This window comes from Palaemon carinicauda, chromosome 6, assembly GCF_036898095.1.
Source record: "Palaemon carinicauda isolate YSFRI2023 chromosome 6, ASM3689809v2, whole genome shotgun sequence".
In the NCBI taxonomy this organism is placed as follows: domain Eukaryota; kingdom Metazoa; phylum Arthropoda; class Malacostraca; order Decapoda; family Palaemonidae; genus Palaemon; species Palaemon carinicauda.
The window spans coordinates 176,257,038-176,264,537 of NC_090730.1; positions in this window are offsets into that span (position 1 = coordinate 176,257,038).

Consider the following 7,500-nt stretch of genomic DNA (forward strand, 5'->3'; position numbering starts at 1 on the left):
TATTAGTTATTATCAAGGTGCAAATTAACTTATACCCAAGCAAATACTGATAATTAAACTTTAGAATTGAAGCTTGAATCTCTGAGGGTAGGTTCATAAAATTTCAGTTTTTTTATATATTCATTTGTTAATGCTTTGAATTAAAAGTATACAAATATCCAAAATTAACTTCAGTAGACTAATCAGTGTCATGTAAGGCACACCATACGGATGACTATATGAAAAATAAAAAAAGTCCTATGACAATAAGCACTAAAATCATTTAGGAACTTCTATGTGTTTTCTATTTGAATAAAATATCCAATTCCGATTTTTATTGTTCATAATTATAGCCTGGCAATTAAATGTAAGGTATGGAATGAAACGGGAAGTCAATCAAACCTTTGTTGCTTATACCCTAAGAAAAAATCTTAATACTTTCTCAAAAAGTATCAAAAGCTCCCGGAAAAAAAAAGCTTATCAATAAAGGGTTTATTCCAATGTAGTTGTTGACGTTTTCCATTAATTTGATATCCTAAACAGTCTTAAAGGGTAGGCAAGGCACCTCAAGCGATGCTGAGTAGGCACTACTCAAGGGTTTCTGCAATGTATATTATGTCTCTGGCTGGATTAACTTTCCAGCCCTATAATTTATCTCATATTCCTACACCCTTTACTCTTCCTGATGCTCAAACACTTTCCCATTTTACTTAACAGTACAACTGATGAGTTTCCAGGCAGCTGCACCTATTTTTTGGATGGTCATCCAGGCCACAACGCTGGGGGCATATATCTTCAATTGTATATACATATTATATATATTTAAATATATTCATCACTAAACGAATATGAACCCTTTTTTTTTTTGTGGAAACAGATTTTTTTTTTCAAGCCGGGTATTTCTATTAATAACTCAAGCTATATAGCAGTAATGAAAAAGTTAGTTTTATTACCTTCATGATTTTATGAAAATAATTATAGTTCAGAATATGGATATAGAGATACAGTATACATAAAAAGAGGAATAAAGATAAAATTAAGCAATAAGAAAAAGAGGGAATAAATCTATAACTAAGACATGGAAACACCCAAACAGCAGTTCCTTGAACTAAGATTGATAAACAGCATCCCCAAAAAATACTGGATATATTCCTCTCATATTTATTACATTATTTTCTCCCGTCTTCTAAGAACAGGTGATTCATAAAGGTCTTATAGAACCTTTATTCAGAAAAGAAGAATTCCAGATTTACATTTTGAATAGCTGGAAGGATTCCAGAGCGTCCCCTCGATGAAGGATACTCTTGAAAGCCTAAAGTCATTTGCATAGGATTCTCTTTACGAAGGATCTTATGTACCAAGGAGCTGATGTATCATTACCTTCCACTGGTTTCATAAATATGTTAAATTGTGTATATGAAGTTGCATGTTAGTAGGAGTATGCACATATATATATATATATATATATATATGTATATGCACGACTTCATAATTATGCAAATCACAGACCACAAAAAGCTTCAGTATCTATCTTTGAGGCCCATCATGTTTGCAACCCAGAAATAGATTTCAAAGTGAATCTCGTCATTCATGAGTAAAGCACTTGAGCGTATTCTTAGAATTCCTCCTCAAGGATTTTCCAGTATGAAAGTAGAGAGGGCATTTGATTCACAAATATACATTTACTTCATATCTATATATAGCCTGTGAATACACTTTTCAACTTCGAGTTGTTCATCTCTCTCTCTCTCTCTCTCTCTCTCTCTCTCTCTCTCTCTCTGAGCTTTGTCAAGGTTTCCGCCCCACAGAATCCCTTAAAATCTAGCAATGACTAAAATTTTGTGATAGATTAACTTCATCATTTACTTCCCTTATTTACCTTCCTTCATTTATTTTACATGATTAAGCTCTCTCTCTCTCTCTCTCTCTCTCTCTCTCTCTCTCTCTCTAGATTTAGCAGTGACTAGATTTTTTTAATAGATTTACTCCATCATTTAATTCAATTATTTAGCTTTTTTCATTTATTTTATATGATTATCCTCCCTCTCTCTCTCTCTCTCTCTCTCTCTCTCTCTCTCTCTGCCTATTCACAGATTCCTCTGTCGTATGAGAATTGCTTAAGGAGAGCCGACCTTCTCGCTGAACATCTCTCTTGAGTGCCTCCTTTAATGTCCACTCCTTCATTGCAGGATCTCTTGCTCCTTCGCAGTCACTGACTTCATCCGAATGATGAATTTTCTTTCTGCTCATCTTTAAATAGTTGCATCTTTCATGAGATATAATAGTTGAGTACTCTGTTTATGTTCTTCCAGTGGAATGTTTTAAACAGTTTGCTATAAATTCTTTTCAAGATTATACTTGTACTCATTCTTTTTTTTTTTGAAGAGTATTTGCACTGCACTGACTTGCAGGGGTGCCCTTTTAGCTTGGAAAAGTTTCCAACCATCTGACAGGTTAGACAAAACATATTTCTAATCAATCAGCTAGTAGAAAACTTTTTCTACACTAAAAGGGCGACCCCTGTAAGTTAGTGCAAATGCACCCAATTAAAGAAAAATATTATATCTTTACTTGGATTTTACCTCTCTTTTAGATCCTCTTGTAAATTGGTCGGCATTTATAAACTCGGAAATTTCTCATTTGTTTTCAAGTTAGTGTTTTTAATTATTATAACAATAGTAATAAAATCTATATAATTCCAAATTTATTATTTTGTATTTCATTATTGTCTCAAAGTTACTTGTCATATTTATTTATGCTCATTTTGTTGTTAATTGTATTGAATATCGTATTTAAGTTTTTGGACTGTTTGATAATTGCTTTCTTATTGTCTTTGTTCTCATAAATATCTGATAAATATCAAGGGACTTTATATATATATATATATATATATATACATATATATATATATACATATATATATATATATATATATATATAAATAGAGAGAGAGAGAGAGAGAGAGAGAGAGAGAGAGAGAGAGGAGATAACCATATACTGAAAGCTAAGCTTTAGTTCCTTTTGTTTTGTATTTGAATAAATTTCTTAAATGTTTAGAATTAATTTTCAATCAACGGTAGATTGTCTACGCATCTGTAGATAGCAATTGATTTTATTTTACTTCGAACACTATTTCATCATTGTTATATTTAAGACAATTCGATCTTTTATAACTGTTTCACAAAACAGAACAGGATCCTGACTTATGCACAATTCATCTTCTATATTTGACTAAAATATTACACATTTCCTAGCCGTGTTTTGTCTATTTTTTTTCCTTCTAAAATTTCTCCTCAAATTTATCATAGTTATCTTCAATAGATTAAAAGGAAGTATTCTAGTGTTTATTAACATGCTATTCCATAACTGGCATCAGTACAAACAGGATTGTTGTCTATACCATAATATCTCGTCTGGCTTGAAAAATCTCTCTGAGCTATAAATGTATTTCAACAAACTTATTTTCAAAATGCCCATGGAATATTATAAATTTCGGACCACTTACGTCAAAAAGCTTTCTCTATTCGCTGTTAGTTTCCCAATTTTATCCCTGAAATTAATCATAATCTAACATTAATTCATGCTAAAAAAATATCAAATAGTTATGAAAGTATTTGGTAATAAATTAATAATCATGTTTTTTCTTTAAATAATCTGGGGATTATAATATTTTGCGTTAATTTCTTATTGCTTATTGAAAAACTAAGAAATATTCTATACGATATATATATATATATATATATATAGTGTGTGTGTGTGTGGTGTGTGTGTATGGGTGTACGTGTGTGTGTGTGTGACGTAATAAAAAAATCCTCAAACCTATAGAAAAGAAAAACCTCCAATATAAAAGGTCAACTTCATCTGCTTTGCAACTTCACTTGAATATTGCAATTACCCCAACCTGCAAAATTTTTCCTTCCCCAACGAGAATTCTTCTAACGATGAAAATATTCGACGTTTCAAGAAAAATATGTTTCTTGGGTAAGGTTATTTCATATTTTGAAGAGTATCATACGTATATATTTTATTCAAATCCGTTGGCTGTTATTGAAGTGAAAATCACACAATATTTCGAAAGGACAAAATCAGATTTATTTTCTATGAAAATGTTATGTTTATTGCTTGTATTGGTGTTAGTAGTAAATAGTGGATATCATGTGGATTTGTTAAGATACACAATTGTAAAGAATAACTGAAATGGTGATAAATGTGGTGCTAATCAAAATGAGTGATAATTTCGTAAGATGTGAAAAACATAGATCACATTAATTTGAGATTGTACTGTGATGTTATGAGAAAGGAGAGGAGAGATGGGATAATGAAAATAATGCACAATTAATAGGTGGTTGGTGGAAGAAAGAGAGGCAAGAATGGGAAGGGATGGATAGATAGCTTGAAAGTGGAATTGGAAAAAAGAATCATAACATAGAGGATTTGAAAGTTACAAGAAGGTCATTAGGATTTGGAGGTCTCAAAGACTTTTTAGTCCATCAGTGGAGACTCTATTTGGTTTTTGGTAGATAGAATCATTTTAAGGATTTAGAGAACTCTAATGATTTTGTTTAACTTATTTTTAAACTCCTTTACCGTGTTACTGTTTACTGCATCCACTGGAAGTCTTATCCAGGTATTTGCCATTTTGTATGTGAAGAAATTACCACATTGTGTGTGTGTGTGTGAGAGAGAGAGAGAGAGAGAGAGAGAGAGAGAGACTGTGTGTTACAAGGAGTTACCAAGGTTGTGGATATCTCAAAGATTTTTTAGTGTATCCGTTGAGACTCCCTTTGCTCTTGGGTACAGCGATTTATTTTAAGCCTTTGGAGAGTTCTTATGATCTTATCTAACTTATTTTCAAACTACTTTACCAAATTACTGTTCATTACATCCACTGAAATTCTGTGCCATGTTTATGCTATTTTGAATGTGAAGAAATTGCCAAATTGAGAGAGAGAGAGAGAGAGATGAGAGAGAGAGAGAGAGAGAGAGAGAGATGGATGGAACAGTGTGTGCAGGTCAGTTCGACGAAATACTAGTGAGCATTCTTTGTATATGTAGGCCTAAGATTTGGCTAATTTCCCGGTTGCCTTCGTGTATATTTCAAAAATTCAAATAATTAGGTCTATCCAAAGGTGTTAGTTCACACATTTGCTATTAAAATAATTATAATAGACGTGTGAATAATCCACAATATAATCTTTGAAAAATATTGGGATATTTTCAGGAAACTTTATGAAATATTGGAAAGAGAATATTACCTTACATCTCTCTCTCTCTCTCTCCTCTCTCTCTCTCTCTCTCTCTCTCTAAATAATCCTATATTTTCCAATGTTGTCAATGGCAATTGTAATTATGATAATTTTCATTTATCCTGCTCTCTCTCTCTCTCTCTCTCTCTCTCTCTCTCTCTCTCTCTCTCCAAATAATCCAAAATTATCGAACATTGTCAGTTACAACAGTAATTTTCTCTCTATAAATACTATAAAGAAATAAGCTATGCTCACAGCTAAACAATTACGAAGACATAGGATCTAAAGGACACAGACTTCACTGTGTAATCAGCAAAGTCTTCGGCATAATATCCCTTAATATCACCTAATGTGATGAACCTTTTCATTGCCTCGTTTTCAAGATAAGCTTCCTATAATGGAAACACTTCATGCAGCAAATAGGTGTTCACCAACCACAGGAAAATCTCTGGGCGAAGAGATCCACTCATAAAAGGCCGTAAGTTTTTAGGGATATTGACCAATTTTGTTCTTGAATGAGAGCAAGGAGATTTTGTGGTTAGTAGCCTCACAAAATGAGAGAGAGAGAGAGAGAGAGAGAGAGAGAGAGAGAGAGGATTTCGCTATTCTGTCGTTTTTGGGAAATTTTGATTCAAGAGAGAGAGAGAGAGAGAGAGAGAGAGAGAGAGAGAGGGGGGAGGTTCCTTTTTTGTCGTTATTCAGCAATGTTGGATCAGTAACCTCTTAGAGAGAGAGAGAGGAGAGAGAGAGAGAGAGAGAGCAGGGAGGATTTTGCTATTTCTTTATTTTGCATCAATGTTGGTTCAGTAACCTCTGAATCTAAAAGAGAGAGAGAGAGAGAGAGAGAGAGAGAGAGAGAGAGAGAGAGGGGGGGGGTGACGATATGTAGTTGAGAGTCAATTTTTTTTTGATATTTCTCTTCTGGTTTGGCTTTCGACATCGCTTTTATTTTAGTTAAAATGGGATAGATGTGAAAAAAAACACACATTTTTCATGCTGCAAAAATGCCGTGAAAGAACTTGGAATGACGAGCCACTATTCACAAGTTGAGCTTGGCAAATTAATTGACATTCCAAACACGAATAAAACAGTAACTAAAGTTATTTTTTTTTATAATGCTTTTCATTTTACTATCTTTCTCTCTCTCTCTCTCTCTCTCTCTCTCTCTCTCTCTCTCCTCTCCCTCTCTCTCTCTCTCTCTCTCTCAGAGGAGAAGGAGGAGGAGGAAGAGGAGGAGAATGGAATGTTAGAATTTATTTGATCTACAGACTCGACGACTAAGGGGACCCGTGATATAGGCTTTCAAAATTCCTAAAATAATAACAATGTATATTACAACAATCTATTCACGCTTGGCACAAATCAGTCCAAAGGTAACGGATACAAACTGGAATTGAAAAGGTACAACACCACTCAATGTAGCAATTTCTTTACATACAAAATAACAAATACAAGGAATAGAATTTCAGCCGATGTACTAAGCAGTAACATGGTAAACGAGTTCAAGAATAAGTTAGACAAGATCATAAGAACTCTAAATTCTTAAGGTTTCACTCTACCCAAGAGCAAATTAAGTCACAGTGGATGGACTAATATGTCTTTGAGACATCCAAAATCATTGTAACTCCTTGTAACACACGCTCTCTCTCTCTCTCTCTCTCTCCTCTCTCTCTCTCTCTCAGCAATTAGAGATATAATACACAATAACCTACTTCTACTTGGTATCTCTAATCAAATAATAATTTCTCTGAACAAAAATTCCTTTTCAATTGGTCTAATGAGAACTCGACCCAAAGCTTTTGTATCAAACGAATCTGTATTTATTCTGTCACTTTTATCAGAGGACATAAAAGTTAAATAGCTTTCCTGCTGATACGATTCTCTCATTTTTGAAGAGAAACCTTTCCATAGTCGATTACCGGAAAGAGTATTAATGAAGAGACGTGTTAATTAGGCTATTTTTCATTAGCTGTCCATGATTATGATTTTGATTGACATTAGGAGGTCTGGGAATCAATTAGTAAGATGAAATCTTATTAAACTGGGATTTAGTCTGACAGCACTGACATATACATTTTCCTGTCAACCCACCGTAGACTAGATTTGTTCTCGAATCCTGGTATAGCCACTTTACCATGGTCTTCTTCCACTGCCTTGGATTAGAGTTCTCTTGCTTGAGGGTACACTCAAGCACACTATTCTATATTATTTCTCTTCCTTTTGTTTTGCTAAAGTTTTCATATTTTTATAGGAAATATTTATTTCAATGTTATTA